The 23993-nt window shown below is 42.2% G+C and overlaps 1 protein-coding gene across 6 annotated transcripts in view; it reads right to left on the bottom strand.

Annotated features, from left to right (window-relative positions):
• CDKL5 (cyclin dependent kinase like 5) overlaps nt 1-23993 on the bottom strand; it is a 279679-nt gene that overhangs the window by 241856 nt on the left and 13830 nt on the right. The window contains exon 2 of one of the 6 annotated variants that reach the window (XM_075594274.1): nt 7630-7724. The exons of the other annotated variants lie outside the window; for them this stretch is intronic. The gene's annotated coding sequence lies outside the window, so the exon portion shown is untranslated. The remainder of the gene's footprint in view (nt 1-7629; nt 7725-23993) is intronic. 6 annotated transcript variants of the gene reach the window in all.

The raw sequence follows: 23993 nt of genomic DNA, 5'->3' as shown, positions 1-23993 counted from the left end.
GGAACAGACAGTTTGATTCATACCCTTGCCAGTCCAGCCACTATCATCATATGGATTTTGTTAAAGAGCGTACTACTGCACTAAACTTTATCCTCTTATAACGGAGATCACCATAGTTAACAGAGTTCTCTATGAGGCAAGAAAGACTAATATCAGCTCTAATTAGCCTCTGCAAGCTTCCAATCAGAGTATGGAGAGAAAACAATTGTTGAATGTCAACTTCAATTAAGCCAGTTACTAATTGTCATCTCGATCTCTGCTAGGAAAACATAAGTGTTTAAATATTTCCAAACACAGTACACTATACAAACAACTGATTATAGTAAGCAGCCATCCCTGGACTCAAGAGCTGATCCATATCCTTGCCAGACCTGCCACTCTGTCATCATATGTGTATTTTATAGAGCATACTACTGCACTAAAGTGCATCTTTTTGGAACTGATTTAACCACAGTTAACAGAGATCTCTAAAAGGCAATCAAGACTTTATCAGCTCTATTTAGCCTCTGGGAGTTTTCAATCAGAGTATTGAGAGGAAACAATTGTTTAGAGTTCACTTCAATTAAGCCAGTTACCACTTGACATCTTTATCTCTGCGAGGGAAACGTTCGTTTGTAAATACCTGTATGTCTAAATACGGTACACTGTACCAACAGCTAGATTGTACCAAGCAGACTGCTGCTAAGAATTCTCGACCATTAAGCTATAGACAGTTTCTACAACTTATAGAACCTACTAGTAATAACTTCCTCCAGACACCCTCAATATCTATACAAAAGGCTCATATTGCCAGTGAGACTTGTTACAGTTATTAGTCTGGTCTTTTTCTAGGTATCGTAGCTTTGATAACAGGACTACATACATCCACCATTTACACAGTGATTGTATCAACCGCATACACCCATCAGTTACACTCAAACTTTAAAAAAAATAAAAAAAATATGAGGGTATTTATGTTATGCTATGATGTATTAAGGTTTAATTTTAACGGTATACTGATTCAAAAAATACCCTATACATGCAGGTATGTGCTTACACTTTCAACCTATGACCCACCTGTCAGGCTATCCATAGACATAGGAATAAGGTTTAATTGTGGTAAGAGATGCCTTAGCCGGTATGAACACTTGCAAAGTGCCTATTTCCACACCGGCTCACATTTGTGATTTTCTAGGAGGAGTGCACCGATCAAAAGGATATCTCTTTTTCTCCCCCCCTTGAATATACAGTAAGCTTCCTCGGAAGCTAATATCCTTACAGTAGGTAGCACCCTACAGGTAGAGTGAGCTCTGTTATTTTAGACTGACATTCACTTACAATATCCCTAGATTGAACAAAATAGGAGCTAAATGTTCTTGTGTTCGCGTTTTTTCAACACGGCTATCAAAAGAGAAAGGCAACTACAGAAAGATTAGAAGCATACATTTTATTAATGGATTAGTAATGGTTTTCTCTTCCGATTTTGTGGTTAGCGATCATTTGTTTCACATCAGCGTTTCTTAAAAACTCTTCAGTTAAGCAAAGTCATGTTTTGGGGTAACAAACCAAATCGCATTTGAGCAGAAATGCCTACATGTGTGCTTGGCAATTCATTGATTATTCCTGACACATTCAGGTTATGGTGGGCAAAAAAAGTGCCAAAAGTCCACCATTTAAAGTGCGGCAAAGATACAATACACACATAACGCATTTTACAAAACGAAATAAAATGGGGGTTAAGTAGTATTGGGGAAGGCACGGGTTGTAAGACAAATACAAGACATCCAGTGCTACTATTAACATTTATATATATTCCTTCAGCATAAGGACTCCACTAGATCTATATATCACCTAGAATCTTATTTGCTTATTAAAGTGTGTAAACCGGGGCTCCCAAGTATCAATAAATCTTTTTGTGGAGTCGTGAAGATAAGCCACCAGTCTCTCGTGCTATGCCACATCCCATATATTATTTAAAACACACTGGAAAGGGGGGGGGGGGGGCGGTTGTGTTTCCAGAAGCGAGCAATGGAGCATCTTGTTGCATTGTAGATATGAGTGATTAATTTAGACTCCAGATTGTCAGGAATCCGCTCCTGGGTTTGGCTGGAGCCCATCCATCCGGAGCTTTGCAGGTTCCAGACAAACTATTCCCTGTTTCTGCAATCACCTGCCTCTTGCTGCCTCCTGTGCAGCTCTGGCCCGATTGGCCTCCTGTGCTATTTAGTGACTACCCCGCCCTCAGGACGTTGCTGGGCATAGACTTTGCAATCCATGTTGCAAGTAACTGTGCTTGTCACAGACTCTGTTTGGCCTGCTAGGCCTCCTGGTGCCTTGTATCCTGCTCCTAGTCCCCTGCTGCCCAAGGGCTTCTTGCATAGTAGCCTCGGCGCTGCTTCCTTGTTCCTGACAGACTTCGCCTTCGCCGCGCGGAAGCGGCTACGCTGGGTTCCCCAGTGTTTCCTGTGGCGTGTCTGCACCTCTGGTTCCTGCTTCCTCCAAGTGGAGTTTGCTCCTGTCTGGAAGTCCCTGTACCGAAGCTTCTAGTTCCTGTGACTTCTGGCCTTTTCCTGACGCGCTACAGCACCTTCGCTGAAGCTTCTCAGCTGCAGTGGCTTCTCTCAAGGTTCTAGCCTCCTATGCTGAAGTACCTTCACCCAAGATTTCCTGTTGTTGACCTCGGCTTGTTTCCTCGACCACCGCTCCTGTGCCGCCTGCCTTGACCCCTGCCTGGATAACGTTAACCCTGCTTTCTCCAATCCCGGCCTGGCAATTTCTGACCATGGAATCTGCACTCCGGACCTGACTCCGTGGCCGCTAGGTCGGTGCTTATACATCCCCACCTCAGCAACGCGGTCCGGTACTAGTTTGTGGCAAGCACGTACGTTACACAGATTGCCTAAATTGGAAATTGGCATCCATAGAATCACAAATAAGGGGTTTCTAGGAATACGGAAGCCAGACACCTCTTCTGCCAATTAGAAAATGTTGTCCCATAGGGGTTTAATTTTAGGACATTCCCACCAGATATGTAGGATGGAACCCTGGTTGCCACACTCCCTCCAATACATAGGCGAAACATTTGGGTAAATTGAATTTCACTTTCACTGGGGTGTAGTACCAACGATTTAGAATTTTATATACATTTTTCTTAATCACTACACAGCTGAAGTTTTTATCTGCTGCCTCCCAAATATCGCCAAATTTCAATATCTCTAGTTATGTTAAGGTCCCCCTCCAATGTCAACATATAAATTGTCTGTTTTAGGGTCACTAGGGATGATACAGATAGCATGGTAGAGGACAGAGGTGATTGCCTTGGTTAAAGACTGGGTGTGACACCAAGAGTCAAATTAGGTCATTTTTAGTGGTACTTTTTGAATTGTTGGGAAGGTCTTAATAGTATGTAAATCCATCACATCTTTCATCCTACTAACTCCATGTTGAATCCATAGATTTGGTTGGTTCTTATTGTACTAAGTGAGAGGAAAGAAAGAATCCCTATATTGTGGCACTTAGAGAATGCACCCAAACTAAAACTTAATATTTATTGATTAATCTTAAAATGATAACTGTTTGGAATAACCATAGATGCAGGACAGATTGTTATTAAAATTAATAAAAAAATGGAGAGGTGGGGTAGTACATAGGGGTATTATATATAAACCCTTTTGTCAGTCTATTAACCCTTGAAAGGTTTGTAAGTGTTTAGAGAAGTATCACACAGGTAAGTAAGGTGAGGATAGTATTATATCCCTGATCCCTTGTGGGAGCAACCATAAGCTTACACAGGAGAGAATGAATATAGCTATACAGATAGACACATATGTCCAGGGAAGCTATAGAAATAGTCCCAAGTCTATCTAAGTAGCTGATCTCTAACTCAATGTATTCGGACACAAACTCTTTATTAAACATAGACTGACACTAAAGTCTGGGTGCTGTTGCTGCCCACGAATGCAGTCTACGAAGCACCCAGACGGTACACAAGCCCTCACCACTCCGACAAGCCGACGGTGAAGCCCGTCACGGTGAAACGTACGTAGGGTAAGTCTGACGTCACCATCACGTGACGTCGGCTTGTCGGAGTGGTGAGGGCTTGTGTACCGTCTGGGTGCTTCATAGACTGCATTCGTGTCAGTCTATGTTTAATAAAGAGTTTGTGTCCGAATACATTAAGTTAGAGATCAGCTACTTAGATAGACTTGGGGCTATTTCTATAGCTTCCCTGGACATATGTGTCTATCTGTATAGCTATATTCATTATACTATCCTCACCTTACTTACCTGTGTGATACTTCTATAAACACTTACAAACGTTTCAAGGGTTAATAGACTGACAATAGGGTTTACATATAATCCTCCTATGTACTACCCCACCTCTCCGGTTTTTTATTAATTTTAATAACAATTTGTCCTGCATCTATGGTTATTCCAAACAGTTATCATTTTAAGATTAATCAATAAATATTAAGTTTTAGTTTGGGTGCATTCTCTAAGTGCCACAATATAGGGATTCTTTCTTTCCTCTCACTTAGTTTATTATTTATTCCCTGTGAGCACCACCCTTCCCTTATACTGTTTGGGGTATTAATCCCTCTTCATTTCGCTTGAGCAGGGTATATCTGCCAATACTATAATCTGCAGATGATACTTGGTTTATATATATCTGGTTCTTATTGTAACCTGGCGAAAAAGAAGATTGAGAACAAAGGATACATCATGGAGAAGGGGGTGGTGGTCAAATGGTTTCTGGATTTAAGGCAATCCCACAAATTGCATGAGAAGGCCTACTGTGGCCAACTGTTCTTTTCCAGCCAGAGGATATGTTGGAGCTCCTCAGGGTGGAAAACCAAATCCTCCACTTCTACCTATATTTTCTCAGTTGGGTTATCGTGTCAAATGATTAATTGTCCTAGGTGAGCTGTTTGTAGTATCTCTTGGTCTCCGGGAGCACCAATCCACCCTCTGATTTGGGACGATTTAGAATGGATCTGTTAATCCTTGGCTTTTTAATTTTGCCAGTAGTTGCAATTTTTGTCCGGGACTTCAACTGGTAGTGTGGAAAAAAAAAAAAATATATAGAATCTTAGAGGATGTTCATCTATAAAATCGATGTGATCCTATCAAACCAGGATATTTGGTAGGAGTACCAATTTAACAGACCTTTGTATATTTGTTTAAAAAGAGGGGCATAGTTAAATGTATACTATATATACACATACATACATACATATTACACACATATACATAGTTACTTGTAATCTTTGGTGAGATGGATACCTAGGTATTTAATTTTTTGGGGATCCCATTTAAAATCAATTTAAGTTAAGAGCTACAGATTTCATATGATTAATTTTACAACCTGAGAGCTCACCAAATGAATCCAGATTTTCGAATAGGTTAAGCAGTCATTATGTTAGTCACAGTCTGTGTAAATCAGCAGCTACAATCTATCCTTATATTACTACAGTAACATTATCTATTGTTAGGTTTTTTTTAAGATACAGTAATTACCCAATACTACAGAGCTTTAAATATATGATGTGTTTCTACTATAGTCTGCATTCTGCTACTATTGAAACTATATTGGTATTTACTGGGTAGAGCTAGAAATTTATTTTATGACATGCACAGGCTTCTGCTTTATATCAGAACTTTCCCTAAAGAGGGAGGGAGAGAGGGGAGAGAGGGGAGAGAGGGAAGAGAGGGGAGAGAGGGGAGAGAGGGGAGAGAGGGGAGAGAGGGGAGAGAGGGGAGAGAGGGGAGAGAGAGAGGGTGAGAGAGAGGGAGAAAAGGCATCACAGTCCACAAAGTATCAAAAAAGAAAATAAATTAATGACCACTTTATTCGCTAAGTTGATAATGTTCTAGGAGTGTTGCTTTTTGCAACACCAGAAGATAAAAACTGCAACAATTTTAATGAAAGCATTTTAGCTTTTGACGAGGCTTTGATTTTGTTTGCCAGTTATAATGTTCCCTATTAGTTTCTTTATAACCAGTTCCAAGTTCCAAATACATTTACTATTCGTACTACTGTCACCAATGTAACAGATCTAAAAGTTGTTGCTTCGTTTTGGGAACAGCCCTAATTGTCAGGCTACAGATGCAGTGGCATCACGGCGCAGTTTGTGTGCGCTGCTGTACTCCACGCGGCACGAATGCGGCCAATCGCCCCAGGCACACGTGTTTATTGCGGTTGCTTTGTTTGAATTTTATGGATTGTGTGCAATTATATGCAATGAAATGAATGAATTGTAATGTGTACAGTATTGTGCTACTGCGCCAATTTCAGGTGTTTAAAAGCAAGAACACTAAAATGCCATTTTCTGCACTCGCGTCTTAAGGCGGTACGGTTGGAAGTAATCGCGCACCATGACATGGGTATTCCGAGGTATACACCGCGTGATTTGTTAAAATAATGGCCGCTGCATCTGTATACTAAATATCAGGTGTATTACCCGAAACTGGTTACAAAGAAGCCATCAGGGAACGTCATAGCCGCCAGAGACATTTTTACTACAAGATCAAACCATATAGAGGCCATTTATACTGAGTCAGAGATAGCACTACTCATTGTCTCTTACTATTTTGGTTTACTCAAAAATCATTAAAAAGTAAATCTGGTGCGATATGATATTGCCTGAACACACGGCCGTCAAGTATTTTAGAACATGCCTTAATGATTAAAGATATTCTGATTACTATTTTGTGCATATACATTTTTTTCTGTTTTTAATTAAATTGACTAGTAAAAAGTTTTAAAAACAGAATAATTATTCATCACTAAAAGGATAGAGTGCAGTAAAATAGGGCTGTCTTCTGTGTCCAGATTATTCTGTATCTTAACCCTATGTGCACTATTCATTATAATTAAGAATTTTGAGCTGAGCAGTGACAGAAACAAAGCTGGGGTTATGGCGCCTGTGCAGCCGCGTGCAAACGAGCGCACTCCCACAAGCACTCCTGCAGCCCAAGCGATTTGTGAACTTGGCTGCAGGAGATTGTAGACACGTGGCGGGGGCGTCACTATGCGATTTTACCCTCATTAGCTGAACATTAGCTGACGTCACGCGGCAGCCACCACAAAACAGATTTTCCTGTATCCCGAGAACGCTGCAACTCGCTACTTTGCTGGCAGTTGCGCAGGTAGCTCCCATAACATAGAGTAGAGTGGTTGTCGGGCGCGCGCAGTGACGTCGGCACCATAATCCCAGCCTAAGAATATTAGTATAGGAAACAGCAGCAAAGGGTTCTCTTTAAAACTAAAGACAACATATTTCTGAATATAAGCCTGTGGCATTCTTCCTGCACAAATTTAGATATTTTTTCTAACATAGCTTTTATGACAACAGAAGCGTAGGAAGGAGAACTTGCTCTTCTTGATCCAGCACCAGCCTTGTGAATATGATCTCACATTTGGATGGCTTGTATTTTGAGCTACAGAAATCTGTTCGATAATATGTCTTCTGAACGATATGCACCAAGAAAATAAATCAGCTACACTACTTTTTTATAGGAGTATGTTTCAAAGCGCTTTGTATGGCGAGAACCATAAAAATAAAACAAAGGGGGTTGTATAGTTACCGTATTAGTATTGGTGACAGTCATTAATGGAGTATGCATATGTAATGTCTAAACTTTACTCACTCAATCTTGGCTAATAATGGTAGGTCCAGAATGGAAAGTTTTTTCATAGCTTCATTGATGCAGTTCTACGCATCTTGGTTCCAAAAGTCCATTACCTTTATTCAGTATAGTGAGAAGGGAAGTAACAATTAATGCAGTAGCTGGATCACAGGTGAACTACAGGGTCCCTGTTTTTATTTCATATGGTGGCATGGTAGACTGTGTGCTTACACATTCAATTAAGACTATGGGTTATGAATGCACCATAATGTATTTTTTTTTCCTGCAATCAGGATATATATTGGCTCTAAGACTCTACACCTAAAAAGCCTAGCCCTGAAATGAAAGCCGACTGCATTATTTTGTGCTGTCAATTACAGACAGCAACAAACTGTTAAACCAGTTGATACAAGAACGCCCTTGGAACATGCTTGCAGGCCGTCGGAATCTAAGGTTTGCAAGCAATTGAATTTACCAAAGCCCCAAATAATATTTTGTTCTATACCATCATTCAACTATTTATGGCACAACTAAAAGGTACTGTATATAGGTACTCCAAAGAAAGCAAACGAAAACATGGTTAATACTGTAGCTTTCGACTGAAAATTGTTGAAATAGTGTCTGCCTCCTTGTGAATAGAGCTAGCAAGTTAATTACATATACTTTCTAAGGCTGCGCTTAGAGTGCCGGTGATGGCGCGGCAAAACAAATGCATTGCCGCCGTCACGCACGCTTATAGTAAGAGCGACGCGACAGATTGGTCGCGATCGCTGGAAGTCATCTCTATTTGATTTTCCAGAGACCGTCGCGTCGCCGGCTCTATAAGCGTAGCCTTCGATGTTTCTTCAGAGTTAAATAACTTCATGCCTATCTTAAAAGAACAAAGCGCAAACGCACATAGTGTAATCACATTTAATGTAAAGAGGGGCATACCACCAATATGAAATGAGCATGTGACAATAGCATCTCCAAGGCTAAATGGCAATAAAATGCACCCTTACAGGGTTAGCTAGAACACCAGCAGCACGACCGTGTGTTTTGCAGTCTCCACGGCGGTGTGCATCTTGTGTATGCTCCTCTCCTGAAGACCAGAGCTCTGCCCTTCTCCTGCGTAGTACGCATGCGTGACAACGTCAGGTGTGTACTTTCCTTAATAAGGGAAACTTCCCAGGGATGGGCGGGGAAGTGTTGACATGTTATTATAGCTTGCCATTGAGTGCCAATGTGGCCATCTAGGCTTCCATTGAGAGGGCCTAGGTAGTCACAGTAACATTCAATGGGTTCAGGTTTACAATATTTTTTTCTTTTAAATTTTGTTAATATTGTGTTAATGTTAATGTATGTATTTTCCATATTGGATTCATTATTTTGTACTTCTACTGGCCAAATCCCCAATTAGCCACATTTGGCTAATAGGGCTATTGGCTATTACTCTACAGGAAGGGGAGATTTGTTGTGTTATTTGGGGTAAGGGGAGGTTGGTGTTGTGTGGTTGCTTGCTCCAAGGAGGGTGGTTGGGGTTAACTCCTTGTTTGCCTTAGCAGTTACCGACTTAGTGAGCAATGGGATGTAGGTAGTGACTTAACTTGATTACCCTCTTTGGTGCTTGTGGTATAACTTTGTAAACACAGGCAAGAGGGTTGAATTTTCTAACATACAGTTATAATAATTTATATCACATAGCTGTATGGTAGCAAATGTCAAATTACCCTCCCCATTTTATCGCAATGCAGTAATTAACAGCTCATCATCAGTAGCATTAACTACAGCATCGCTACTATACTTACAATATTGCAACCAGTAAAATAACACCATCATCTTGGGGACATAGGTCTTTACATTGTTTTTAAAGCATACCTCCCCCCCCCCACCACCTCCGAAAATAGTTTTTTGTTAACTGATGCGATATGAACTCCGCTTTAACAGAGTTTGAGGACTATAAGTCAAAGTGACACGTGCTTTGAAAATAGGACGGAAATAAAAAAATATGTTGTAGGCAACTATCCAGTCAGCCACAAGGTACAATTTAAGACTAGACACAGAGCTGCTTATCGTTCCAAGAAAATGCCTCATTGGGGCAGATTCATCAAGCGTCAGTACAGGTTAGCACACCTGATCAAGTATCAACACCATTTCAAGTCCGTGAGTTAACACTGGATCAGCTGCATTAATCCATAGCAGTGCTAGATGAATTTTTCCCCATTGTGTTTTCCATAAACCTTTCTTTGTTAGATATTATCATGAAAAGAGATCCAAATTGTATGAAATAATTTATTCATATACAGAGGCTATATTCAACACGAAGGATGGCAAGGAACATGGTGAAACGTCCCGATACACAGTAATCCCAGCATAGCCGTAGTCAAACCCACACGATGGACTGACAAATATAAGCAATGATCCCTCCTACTTCTCCAAGGTAACCAATATAGAATTATTGCTACCCTGGGTATGAATCATAGCAAACAGCTATAGCTTGCGTGATCATAACACTGCTACTCGTTATAGCTGAAAATAGCTTAACAGCAGATTGACTATCAGCTGCATAAATTGCAAGACAAGTACAATGCAACCAATTCTCGGAGATCATTTGTAACCCATGCACGCTTTCCATATCTCTTTGTCTCATCACCTGGAGAAGACCTTATTTCACAAAGACTACAGCTTCATTGAAAGGCGATTTGCACTCATGTAAAAAGGCATTGTTTTTTCATCTGGAGTTTTTGATCCATTCAATGCCACAGTGGTAGCATCCATGCTACAGGAAGGCAGGGGTGGTTAATTATTGTGGCCAGCCTTGGAGAAATGCTCTGTGGAATCACTTTATTTGATCTTGCATTAGGGCACCGATTATAGAAAAAAAACAAGTTATTTTCTTACATCATTTTGGTGCCAGAGACTCAGGGAGTAAGCGACGCCCAAGGTCAAAAAGGAGGTGATCATAAGATTCCAATCACGTTCTATCAAAGGCAGTGGGCGATATTCCTTAAACTTCAAAAAGTGCACCTCGGTGCAGAAACAGATGCTTTCGCACAGATTTGCATCTTGCTGTAGTTATTAAACCCTTGTCGCATTTGGGGAAAAAAAACCCTTTGAAGTGAAACTTCTATGCTGACACCTACCATATGAAAATTTCCCTTGGAGTAAATTGCCTTGTTGGTGACGGAAGTGCACTCCCGGAAGTGACGTCACTGCTGGCAGAAGAGGCCTCCTGCTCTCAGCGCGCCTGCGCAGTAGGCGCTGTTGACAACGTCTTGGCGCAATTGCGCATGCTGCCTCAGCACTCCATCCTGAATTCGCAGTAGGCACCGGCTGGGCACGTGCGGAGCGCACACACACACACACACACAATTCAGTTAGAAGTGCAAATAGGTAAAACGAGGGGGGGCCGCGCACGTGCATTCTAAGTCAAAAACGGCTAGCAAAAGTAAAGACAAAATGATTTATGTGATACAGGGAGAAGGGAGTGAACCTCGAAAACGCGTGGCTCTTTTTTCACTGTATAACATTCTTCTGCATGATATATGGTCTTTATTTTTGCTAGCAGTTTTTGCCAATCTTATTTGCAGTGCTGCAGGTTGCCTTGTTCCTTTATATTTCCCAGGTATCTCAGGTGAAAGTATTGAATTAGTAACTCATTAGTAACCCTAGAGGTCATAAAGGCCTGCATAATGTATGTCCTCAGTTATCATAACTAACCATCTATTGTATGCCAGAGGCTAGTAAGACATTGGCATGCAATTCCTTTCATTGGGTTAACGCTTTTCACATCCCCTCACCCCCAGGGCCTAACCTCCCTCCATCACATCTAACAGCCCCCCCACCCCCCTCTATAGGAATGGCTTACAGGACTGTAGGCCTAGGCCAGACAACATGCGGCTCTTTCTGCTCCTACTTGCGGCTCTCTGCAGGTTGCAGACCCCCAGCTGTTGCCTCTCCCTCACTATCCTGGGTGGTGGATGCGAGGGGCCCGGCCAGCCTCTTGTTGCCACCAGGCCTGATTCTCCCCTGCTGCTTGCCTGTCTCTCTCCTGTATTGTCCAACGCCCGGTGTGCAACAGAAATGCATGTCGCAACTTCCGGCGTGAGCCAAAGTCACAGAGCCCAGCAGCAACAAGAGGCCCGCCAAGCCAACGGCAGGACAGTGATGAAGAGGGGCTCAATGTAATATATATATATATATATATTATGTATGCGTGTGTGTGTATATATATGTATTTGGGGCGGGGGAGTGTGTGTATTTGGGGTGGGGGAGTGTAGGCCTTTTTTTGGGGGGGTAGTTTATGTATGTTTGTATTATGTATTTGTAAATGACACTGTTTTGCACAGAAAAACAATGAAAAAAGGGACTTATTATTGCAAGATGTATTTTTTTCTACCATATATTTTGTCGTATGTATATACCTATTAGTCTGTGTACAGTATATGTTTGTGGGGGTGTAATATTCATGCATGTGTTGCGGCTCTCGGAATATTTTGGAGAAACAGTTTTTATAAAATGGCTCTTCTTCCTTGAGAGGTTGCAGACCCCTGGCCTAGGCATATAAAATGCAAGATACAAGTGTTTAAGACAGACACTTTGGGCCATCAAATTAGAGTGTATCACATCATTACCAGGTTGTAAACAGGACTACCCTACATGGAAACAGCAGAAGCGCAGTATTTTCTATGACCAAAATAAAATGATTACTCATTTTATTTTGGTTATAGTTTTAATATACGTATTAAAAGTTATATTTTATGTAGTGGTGTGCATAAAAGTGATTTCCTTTCGGTGGACATATCTTTGCCCTCCAATTTGTTCTGACATTACATGTAATCACAATTGCACCCATTTCACACATTATTATCATCATCATCATCAAATATACTCCTTATATTTTTGGACACTAATTGATCAACTTCTCTCTTGTTTTCTCCTTTGACAATGAAACTGGTAAATTCTGGATCCAACTCCCAGTCAGGTTGGTCACTCCTGATGTAGACAAACTGATAACTACATTTATGTCACTGTATTATGTCAAGTAGCAGATACACTGCAACAGTAAGTTCATGTTCATTCGACGAGAAAAGTTTTTCCTTTGTAGCTTGTAAATGTGCTAAACGGATGTAATCTCATTTGAAACGCTAAAACGACTATAACGTGTGCGTTCGCTAAAACGCACGCCTGAAGACGAGAACACCACCATCCGATTGCATAAAATCGATAACGCATTGACCCAGCTGCTCCCACGCCTGAACGACACCAATTCGTTTTCAGTCTTCCTAGCGACCATCCTTTAAAATCAGGAAACATTTCATGTAAGTGTTTTGGACCATAATAGTTTATCTGTCTCAAACACTTTATATGAAAACAAAAAAAGAGACTTGCGCTCATATGTGGTCTGTGATAAAATTAGTGACTTATAAATAAGATATACAATACAACCTTGATGGGTGAGGTTTTGTGCTGCTGGTCAGTGGGAATGGCTCAAACACCAGGCTACATGGAAACAAAAAAAGCACAGCGCAAAAAAACCATTGTGTAGTATAATAAAATAATTATTTATAGTGTAAGGGTGAGTATTGCACGTACATCAACAAAAAGGGTTAATAGCATGACATGTTAGGGACATGTTACCACTCGGCAGGCACAGCAGGATACAGACACCGGTAACTGGACGTCCTCCCTCAGAATGCTGGTATCCGGTTTCGGAATAAGCAGCTCAGCGTTGGGGAACCTTCCCGCGCCTTCACGGAGCCCTCAGCAGTTATTCTCAAGGGTTGATCGCCACGCTTCTTCCGGGTTGGTCCACGCCGGCCTGTGACGTCATCCGGCAGCGTCTCTCGGCCGGTCGCGTCTTTAATGCGTCACTTCTTCGCGATAGGCAATCGAGCGGCAAAACAAGTCCCGAACAAGTCCCGCAGTAAAACAAAAGTTCGAGTATAAAACCGCAATAGGGATATGAGTAAAGAGTGAAGGAACGCGCCCTCTCCTACGCGTTTCGTACTTCCGTACTTCGTCAACTACCCATTGCGGTTTTATACTCGAACTTTTGTTTTACTGCGTGACTTGTTCGGGACTTGTTTTGCCGCTCGATTGCCTATCGCGAAGAAGTGACGCATTAAAGACGCGACCGGCCGAGAGACGCTGCCGGATGACGTCACACGCCGGCGTGGACCAACCCGGAAGAAGCGTGGCGATCAACCCTTGAGAATAACTGCTGAGGGCTCCGTGAAGGCGCGGGAAGGTTCCCCAACGCTGAGCTGCTTATTCCGAAACCGGATACCAGCATTCTGAGGGAGGACGTCCAGTAACCGGTGTCTGTATCCTGCTGTGCGGTAACATGTCCCTAACATGTCATGCTATTAACCCTTTTTGTTGATGTACGTGCAATACTCACCCTTACACTATAAATAATTATTTTATTATACTACACAATGGTTTTTTTGCGCTGTTCTTTTTTTGTTTCCATCAAACACTTTATAGTGCTTATCTTCATCGCTAAACACCGTTTTTTTTTTAAACTATGCACTTGAGATCATGCCATCACCAAGTCCAAAGAATATGTATTAATTAGATTATCAAAAAATTCTTAAAATGTAATTGTGGCAGACTAATAAATTGCTCAAATATTCGAGAAAATGGTGTGATTTGCAAGATATGACGAAAAATAAAAAAGGGTCCCGTTGCTTTTTAACACTGTATAAATACTTTCCAAGGGTTAGTCTAATATAGGAAGTTGACTTCCTTGGAAAAAAATCTATACATTTTTCTAAAATATTTTGTTTTAGCATAAACTAATTTGTTCAGTCTAATCTTCCTTGTTAATTTAAGTGTTCTACTTTCACCGGTTTAACTATTGAAGACATAATTACTGTACACTGAACAAGTTACCATGACCGCATCAAATGAACACCGCATACGAAACATGTTGCCTCCCGGGGGCTCAAGTTTGGTGGCACATTGCGGCTCGGGTAGACAGATTGTTGGGAGGGGCTGGGACTGACCCGGCGGTCTTGGTACACATTGGCACGAATGACAAACAGAGAAAGATGGGGGGGTCCTAAAAAAGGTTCAGGGATTTGGGCCGCAAGTTTAAGGCAAGTACCTTAAAGTTAGTATTTTATGTAATACTGTACTACCAGTGCCATGTGCTACCCCAGGGAGACAGTCAGAGATTAGGGAGGTTAATGAATGTCTAAGAAAGTGGTGTAGGAAGGAGGGTTTTTTTTTTGGTTTTTTTTAGAGCAGAAACTCCTTTTCTGAGAGGTGCTATCTTTATGCTAGGGACCGCAATGAGGAGGGATCTTCTGTGTTAGGGAGGTAGAACGTAAAAAAGGTTGGAGGAAATTTTAAACTAGGATGGATGAGGGAGCGACAAGAAACAGATAACGAACTAAATAGAATAGATCTGGATGTGGAAATAGCAAGGGGTCATGGAGGTAGAATAGGAGCAAGTGGGAGTTTGGCAAGCAGGGAGACCCCATATTAAACCAACTCCAAATTGAAGTAGAAAGGCAGAAGCAGATAAGACAAAAGTACAGACTGGAATAAACCTTAAATGCATGCTTGCTAATGCAAGCAGCCGGACAGATAAAATAGCTTCAAAAAGGAGCAATATGATATCATAGGCATTACTGAAACATGGTGGGATGAAACTCATGACTGGGCAGTTAATTTAGAGGGTTATTCCCTTTTTCAGAAGGATCGAATAGAAGAGGTGGAGTATGTTTATATGTTAAACTGGATCTAAAAACTATAATGTGTGGCTAGGTTCCCCCTGGGTTCCCTTTGTCCCCTGCTTACCTCCGCATTGGGGGGAGGGTAGCGGGTGCCGGGAGCGCGCAGCATTCCGAGAGGCGACAGTCGCTGGAGGCTCCCTTTGCAGGGCGTCGCCACGTTCAGAGTGGGTGCGCATGCGCAGTGCAGTTACTCAATGGACCTACGAGGTACGGCGGCCATTAGAGAGATGCGCGTGCTTGCAGAGTAGCCAGAGACAGGGTGGCCATTACACAGCAGTACTCCGCAGGGGAACTACAACCCCTGCAGTCCCAGGGGCTGCAGCCATGGGACGCTACACAGCCAATAGGGTTGCCCGAATTCCCTGCTGAGGGGATTAGATACATTTGGTGCTCTAGGAGCATGCCAGTCGGAGCTGGGACAAGGAGAGGGTAGGGTGTGTGCGCGCATGGTGTCTGGGGCCAGAAACCCCCATATGCCCCAGCTAGGCCCCGACTCCTGTCAGTTTGTGGCTACTACAGGGACACTGCCCCTTTATCTGTTTAGTGTCAGGAACATCTCAAAGGATGCCGTGCAGCAGAGGCGGCCTTTGGTCTGGGACCAGACCACCAGCAGATTTATGAGGAGAGGTTAGCTAAATTAGATTTATTTACATTAGAAAAAAGAGGCGTTTAAGACTGGATATGATAATTATACACAAATATAGTCGGGGACAATACAAGGAGCTTTCAAAGAACTATTCATCCCAAGGGCAGTACAAAACGACACAGGGTCATCCCTTAAGGTTGGAGGAAAGGCGATTTCACCAACAAAAGGAAAGGGTTCTTTACAGTAAGGCCAGTTAACATGTGGAATTCATTACCCATGGGAGATTGTGATGGCAGATACAATAGATATCGGTATACAGGGATATACCAAATAAGTAAACATGGGAAGGATGTTGATAGGGATTAATCCGATTGCAAATATTTGGAGTCAGGAAGGAAGTTATTTTCCCCCTTATGAGATATCATTAGATGATATTTCACTGGGGTTTTATGTTTGCCTTCCTCTGGATCAATAAGTACAAATATCGGATAATGTATCTGTCGTCTAAATTTAGCATAGGTTGAATGTATGTCTTTTTTCAACCTAATCTACTATGTAACTATGCAAGGTATTGAGTAAGGAAATATTGTGTTAAAAAAAAAAAAATTAAAAAAAAGAAGGCTCCCAGGCATTTGGTTAGCATGAGGACATTAACGGTATTAAAAAATAAACTATAAAGACATCTCAGTACCCTTTTAAATCATTATTAAAACGTATATTGATAGAGATTCTGCATGATAGGGTTATGTTTAATCTTGGGATTGAATTGGGTTTACATTCACCTGAAATAAAATAAGATTCAATACTTAAGAGTTGTATGAACGCCTCCAATACCGGTTTTGGATGGATTGCACCTATAGTAGATACATAGGAACAAATTTCATTTATGACCGTGACATGTCAAATTTGTCGATATACAATTTTTGGAAAGTATTATCCTGGAAAAGTTTGTAAATGCTGTAACCTGCCTAAGGTGAGAGTTCACTTCCCATATCACTTCCATACCTTATGCCATTACATAAATGCTCAGATCGGCAGGTAACTTGAATAAATTAGATTACAGTATTTTTGGGATGGCGCAAACAAGATTAATACCCCAATCCAAGGTGCCTATTGCATGTGAAAATAGACTTTAAAAAAAACTAACACCTTATTCCGGTCTAATTATTTAGTTAACCGATTAGACATATCACTTTCCTTAGTTCAATTTGATCCTAGGTTGACCTATACTTTTAAAGGAGCAATCCAAGCAATCTCCTACATGTGTTTTTTTTTTTTTTATAAAATCCGTTCTGTAGCATTAGATAATACTTACTAATTTTGTTATTATTATTTTAAAATTCAACGCTTAATGCCATTTTTAAAGAGTTTAAATATACTGAGCATCCTCTGATTTCTATAGCAGGTTTTAGCCCACCTCCCCAGCAGTGCAAGATATTTGCAACACTTTCCTGTTTGTGATCATTTGTTGCCAATATTCCCAGCAGTTTGAGATGTCACCAGGCTGGTTCACCGTGATTGGCTGAACCGCTCACGTGAAGCGGCCGTTGCTTGAAAAGACAACATTTTTTTTCTTTACAAAATGTGGTCGCGCCCTATCATGCGCGCGCACTAAGGGCAGCCTTAAAGGGATTCTGCCTCTTGTTCTTGTTGCGAGCGCCATCGCACGGACTATAATCTCAGCCTTACACTGGTACTCAAATACTCAAAGGCTGCATACAGTATATTAAAAGATTTGACATTTTTTCGAAGCTGCTTGGATTGCCTCTTTAAGCAAAAGTAAGAGATCGTAAATTATATTGGAGTTGCAATATTGTGAGTGTATTTCACTAGAATCAAAGGACAATGCCTTTGCCATGCCCAAGCTGTGCCATTCCAGAAGACTCTATCCAGCACCTGAAGCCACCATATAACCTATTCAAATGATTGGGTCTTAAGGTGTCCCTTAAATCAGCGGTGCGCAAAGTGGGGGCAAGAGAATTTCCAGGGGGGGGGGGGGGGGTTGCGGTGGCTAAAGAGGTCCAGCGCTCTCCACCAAGGCACTTAAAGTGCTGGGGGACCGCGTGAGGCCTCTGCAGCTTCACTTACCTGATCTTTAGCGATACGTCGCCATGGTAATGTGATGTCACATGACCCCGTGACGTAGTCATTTGACGCCGGAGCCGAGGGGGCGCGAGGCAGGAGGTGGGGGCACAAGTTAAAAACTTTGCGCACCCCTGCCTTAAATGACAGGGTTTGGACCACCCTTGCAAAGGATTTAGCTTGGTCAGTCATTGAGTGGACAAGATTTTGACTCAAACTTCTTGCCTATGTTGTGTGATATGGGGGAAATCCCTTTATCACTCAGGGTTACACTTTATTAATATGACAGCGGTACTTGGACTGCCCGTCTCCCTCACTCTCTGCCTGTCAAGAAGGAAGACCGCCACACAGCTATGTCCACCCTTGCTTCCCCTCAACCACTCTATGATCAGCAGCAATGTGGAACAGTGCCACCCAGTGCCTGCACACAAACATGATAAACAATGTTTCAAATGTAGTACCCTTCTTTTGTCACAATTAAATTCAAATATTTCTTAAAAACCATTAGCTTTTTTTTGATAAAAGCTTTTGAAAAAAAAAGGTAACCTCCTTTAACCCTCGTAGGAATGCTGCATCTACAACAAAGCAATAAGGACTGCTTAGAAAATACACAAATAAGGTCAAACAACAGATCTGACAATATTATTTGAAATCTGCACTTCTGTGCAAGAGAAATTCTGGAAGATTTTATAAAAGGTAGCATAAGTATAGAATAAAAAATAAATATAGATACCATATGTACAGTACAAACCTCACTTTCAGAATCAGACATTTAGGATTATACCTACCTTCAAAATACTTAAGGGATACCAACTTTGCAGGAATTACTATAGTTATAAAAGCAGAAAAATATTTCACGAGTATTTTTTTTTTTCACGGAAAAAAAGCTGTGTGTGCTGTGCACGCGCATAGTAAGTGAAACTTCTTTGACTTTTGTCACAGAAATTGTATTTGCGTTTGTGATGTTTTAATTAAAAATCAAAATACAATTTCATTGACAAAACACAAATAAATTTGGACTTAGAACGTGCGTGCTTGGCACACATCCCCTGTATTTGCAATAAGCGTGAATTCCTCGTGTGTGCGTGTGACTGCGTGTGTGTGTGACTGCGTGTGCGTCAGTCAGTATGTGTGTCAGTCAGTGTGTGTGTGTGTGTGTGTGCATGCGTGTGTGTCAGTCAGTGTGCGTGCGTGTGTCAGTCAGTGTGTGCGTGTTTCAGTCAGTCAGTGTGTGCGTGTTTCAGTCAGTCTGTATGTGTGTGTGTCAGTCAGTGTGTGTGTATGTGTGTCAGTCAGTGTGTGTGTCAGTGTGTGTGTTAGTGTGTGTGTCAGTGTGTGTGTTAGTGTGTGTGTCAGTGTGTGTGTCAGTGTGTGTGTCAGTGTGTGTGTCAGTCAGTGTGTCAGTCAGTGTGTCAGTCAGTGTGTCAGTCAGTGTGTCAGTCAGTGTGTCAGTCAGTGTGTGTGTCTGTGTGTGTGTCAGTCAGTGTGTGTGTCTGTGTGTCAGTCAGTGTGTGTGTGTGTGTGTGTGTGTGTGTGTGTGTCAGTCAGTGTGTGTGTGTATGTCAGTTTGTGTGTCAGTCAGTGTGTGTGTGTATGTCAGTCAGTGTGTCAGTAAGTGTGTGTGTGTGAGTCAGTGTGTGTGTGTGTGTCAGTCAGTCAGTGTGTGTCAGTGTGTGTGTTTATGTGTCAGTCAGTGTGTGTGTGTGTGTGTCAGTCTGTGTGTATGTGTGTCAGTCTATGTGTATGTGTGTGTCTCTTTCTTTGTCCTGCACCCTCTCTCCTGACTCCCCTCCCAAGACTCACCCCCCCCCCCCGAGCTGCGGACCCACGGGGGCTCTGGCTGAGTCTCCTGACTCTCTCCCCCCCCCCTGAGCTGCAGACCCACGGGGGCTCTGGCTGAGTCTCCTGGCTCTCTCCCCCCCCCTGAGCTGCGGACCCACGGGGGCTCTGGCTGAGTCTCCTGACTCTCTCCCCCCCCCCCCCCCACCACCCCCTTCCGAACTGCGGACCCACGGGGGCTCTGGCTGAATCTCCTGACTTTCTCTCTCTTCCCCTCCCCCTGTGCTTAAGAGGGCCCCCCCCTCCGGCAGTGCTGCCTGGGAAGCGGCACGCTCAAACCCCCCCGCTTCCCGCGTTACTGGAGCAGGAGCCGTAAGGCATATGCTGACAGCACAGCGAGCGTGTGGGGGGAATTGGCGGCCATTAGGAGTGGCGCCGGGGCTCCTCTCCTCCTCCGGCCCCGGTGGCGCTCAGTCAGCATGACACAGGGAAGGGGAAGCGGAGGTAGGGAGGAGAGAGGCTGAGCAGCGGCTCCTCCTCTCACAGCTGGAGGACTTTCGGGGCTTCTGCCATATAACTACACCCACACCCGCAGCACCGGAAGCTCTGCGCCAGCCATCTTTGTATACCCATGGCAGCGGACGTGTGGGGTTAATGGCGGCCGTTAGGAGCGGCGGCGCTGGCGGCCGCCGCCGCCGCATGTCACAGCAGGCATGTGGGGGGGGGAGGGATGGGGGAGCCGTGACGTCACTTCCGTTTCACATTTCGTCCCCCATCTCTCCCGTTTTACCCGATCATAATAGGTGCCACTAAAGAAGTTTCACTTCAAAAATATTTCACATGAGTATTTTGCAAAAACAGAAAATAAAAATATTTTTAAAATAAATAATATATAAAATATAACCCCCCTCCCCCAAACACACACTAATTAAACAAATATATATATTTTTTTAAACACTGAACTGCAGGATTTATGCCTACAGGGGAAGTTGCTCAATAATCTTAAACAAATATGCATGCCTTTCATTTACAATTTGCTGGATCAGTATGAACTGGATGCCCTTCCTGCCTTGAAGGTTGTTTGCTGGTCAATTTGAAAATGAGTCAAAATCAATCCATTCCTCAATGGAAAGGTCCTTATCGCTTAAAATCAGCACCATGTTAACATTTGCTACTGAGAGGAATTTGTAGAATGTTATGGGCAAAATAAGTTATGGGGGAGTAAAAACAGATTAACAAACTCTAATGTTATCTGCTATTTTAAAGGAGACTTGCCTTCAAAAAAAATAAAAATTATATATATATATATATATATATATATATATATATATATATATATATATAAATATATATTAATTAAACTATTGTTAGTTACTAGGTAAAACATTTAACTTTGATGGTTAGTAAGGTACATCTACAATAAAAAGAACGCAAGGTATGCAAAATGTTCATTGGTAGGGATCAGAGAGCCTTATATGGAGTCCTCCTTTATCCACAAGGTGGTTCTGGGTCTACCTTAATCCAGGGGCTGCGCAGAGACCCCGTGCTTCCCCTAAGGCATTGGGAGAGCTTCCTCTTCCTCTCCAGCAGGCACCGGAGTGAGGCGGGGGGTTGGCTTCCTCTTCCTGCTGCAGCTTCTCCTCTGTCCCTGACTGCCGGTACAGGAAGGGGGGGGGGGGTAGAGATTCCACTCCGTGCTGCAGCTTCTCTTCTCCCTGCCGGTGTAGTGCGCGGTGGGCTGGTCTCCAGCACAGGACGGATGGGCTGTGAGGGGGAATCCACACACACTCGTGGCGTCCTTGTAGGCCAGCCAAGCGGCGCACAGATTGGGAACCACAGAGCGAGAGATTTTTTTTTTTTTTGGTGCAGGGGATTTTTTTTTGCAGAGCAGGGGAAATCTACTGGCCACGAGCCAATTTCCACTCGCCAGGTGCGAGTGGGGGAATAGGTTTGTCGAACACTGTATGTATGTATGTATGTATGTATGAATGTATGTATACATATATATATACACATATACAGTGTTCGACAAACCTATACATTTGCTCGCCCCGGGCGAGTGGATTTAACCCCCGGGCGAGTAAATATTGGCCCAAGCAGCACACGTTTGGTACTAGGTGGCGAGTTGATTTTTTTGTGTGGCGAGTAGATTTTTTGGTGATTTGTCAACCACTGCACATATATACATACATTTTTTTAAGGAAATTTTGGAATCAATGGGGGATAAATCAAGAACAGCTATATATCGTAGGAGGCGATTTTAATATGGTCCCAGACCTGGATCTGGACAAGACCACACACTCAGGAAATTTACACTCCGCAATGACTTACAGTGTAGCAAAGAAATTTAGATTGCTAATCAAAGAATTTGGCCTGTTAAGACGCCTAAACTATTTTCGGTCAAGCAAAGGGTCTGTAGAACCATCAGCGATTCTGTGGGAGGCACATAAGGCCACCATTAGAGGATAGCTTATCTCAATAGCATCATACAGAAAGAGAATAAAAATGGTAAAACAAAAATATTTCAAAAAACGGGGAAAATAACGTTAAAAAACTCACATAAAAAAAACCTGTTGAGGAATGTATATAAAATTCTGAACCAGGCAAGGAAGGAATTTAATAGATTACAACTGGGAGGAGGTGGGGGAAATGTAGAGAAGGCCCTTATGTGGACTAAGAAGAAAAAAGTCCTCCAGCGTGTGAATTCAAGTCATCATCCCCGATACATACGAAAGGGAGAAGCAGAGAGGGGATTTTTTTTTTTTTTTAAAACATTGTGGTGTAATATATGTATACCATATATTAAGACTCATGAGCCAAACACTCACGTAAGGCTAATTCACACTGGGGAGAGAATCCTCCACACTGCCCATGGAGGTGTCTTTAAAGTAGAGAAGAACATGGCATAATAAAATGTATCAACAATAGAGAAGCTTAAAATAAGATACTCACAAACAGCTAAGGCTCAACAAAGTATCCGGCCGCTCCTCCTCTTACCGTGCACCACAAAACTGGAATAACCTACCTGAGACTCTCACATCCACCACCAGTTTAAATGCTTTCAAAACTAAGGCTGTCTCACATTTTAATCTGGTCTGTAACTGTTGCATACGCCTATAATATATGGTCAGAAGAAGTGGGAACACTGGTGTCTTATAGATAATGCAGCATGGTAAATATAGCCTTAAAACAGAAATCTTTTGAAATAGTATGAACTATTGAGGGTTTTTTTGTATGGAAGAAGCCTCAAATTGACCAATCTTCGTGGTTGCAAACGATCTTTGGCCTGCAGGGCACTCATTTCTACTATTATTTTATTTATCCACATGTTATTCCATTTGTAACCAATCTTTTACAGATCACTAACCGTCAGAGTAAGTTAAATTAACACCTCACACGCGGGAAAAGTGTAATTATTTTACCAGATCTGCCATTTTGATGCATGTGAATCTTTGTGCCAATTTATCTGTAAATTGGCACAGAGATTCACATGCATCAAAACGGCAGATTTGGTAAAATTATTACAATGTAAAATATAAAGTATTTAAATGTAAATCTAATGGATAGATTTGATTTAAACATTTTTCATCCAGATCAATTTAAATAGCGAAACTGAATCAAAGTAGCATTGAGATAAGCCAATGTTTGATAAGTGAGTAAATGGGAAGCAGACATCTTTAAATCCATTAGGACTGAAATGTTGGTGAAAACTAGTGCATGAAGCAACATAACACACATTAAGTTAACCTCTTGGGGGACATTATAACATTCAGGCAACTTCACAACAATGCTGATGATGCGTGTGACATCCCGTGAATGCCATGTGCCTGTTCCTGGTCTTTATTACAGCTGCATCCCTCAGTGATCTGAATGGAAGGAGGAGGATTTCCTTTTCCTCACATGAAAGTTGTGGGAAGGATCATGCGATTGCTAGAACACATCACATCGGCCTAGTGCAACATAAAGGCAGTAGATACTTTAACTCTTCTAGTGCTAATCACACTGACATGCTTCCCTGGTATTCCCTACATAACATTGGAGGTCAGCATTTCCGCTTATTTTTTTTGTGTGCCGATTCATCATTGTATAGACTATAGACAGACATACAGTAGAGCTCACGTAGCAACACTATTTTTCAACAAACAGTACAATGCACATCTACCATATAGTTTGATGAGATCTAAAAAGGAGACGTTAGCTATGCTGTGTAATTC

The sequence above is a fragment of the Ascaphus truei genome, chromosome 3, assembly GCF_040206685.1.
Source record: "Ascaphus truei isolate aAscTru1 chromosome 3, aAscTru1.hap1, whole genome shotgun sequence".
In the NCBI taxonomy this organism is placed as follows: domain Eukaryota; kingdom Metazoa; phylum Chordata; class Amphibia; order Anura; family Ascaphidae; genus Ascaphus; species Ascaphus truei.
The sequence above is the reverse complement of the archived record's forward strand: the minus strand, read 5'-3'. Positions and strand labels throughout refer to the sequence as shown.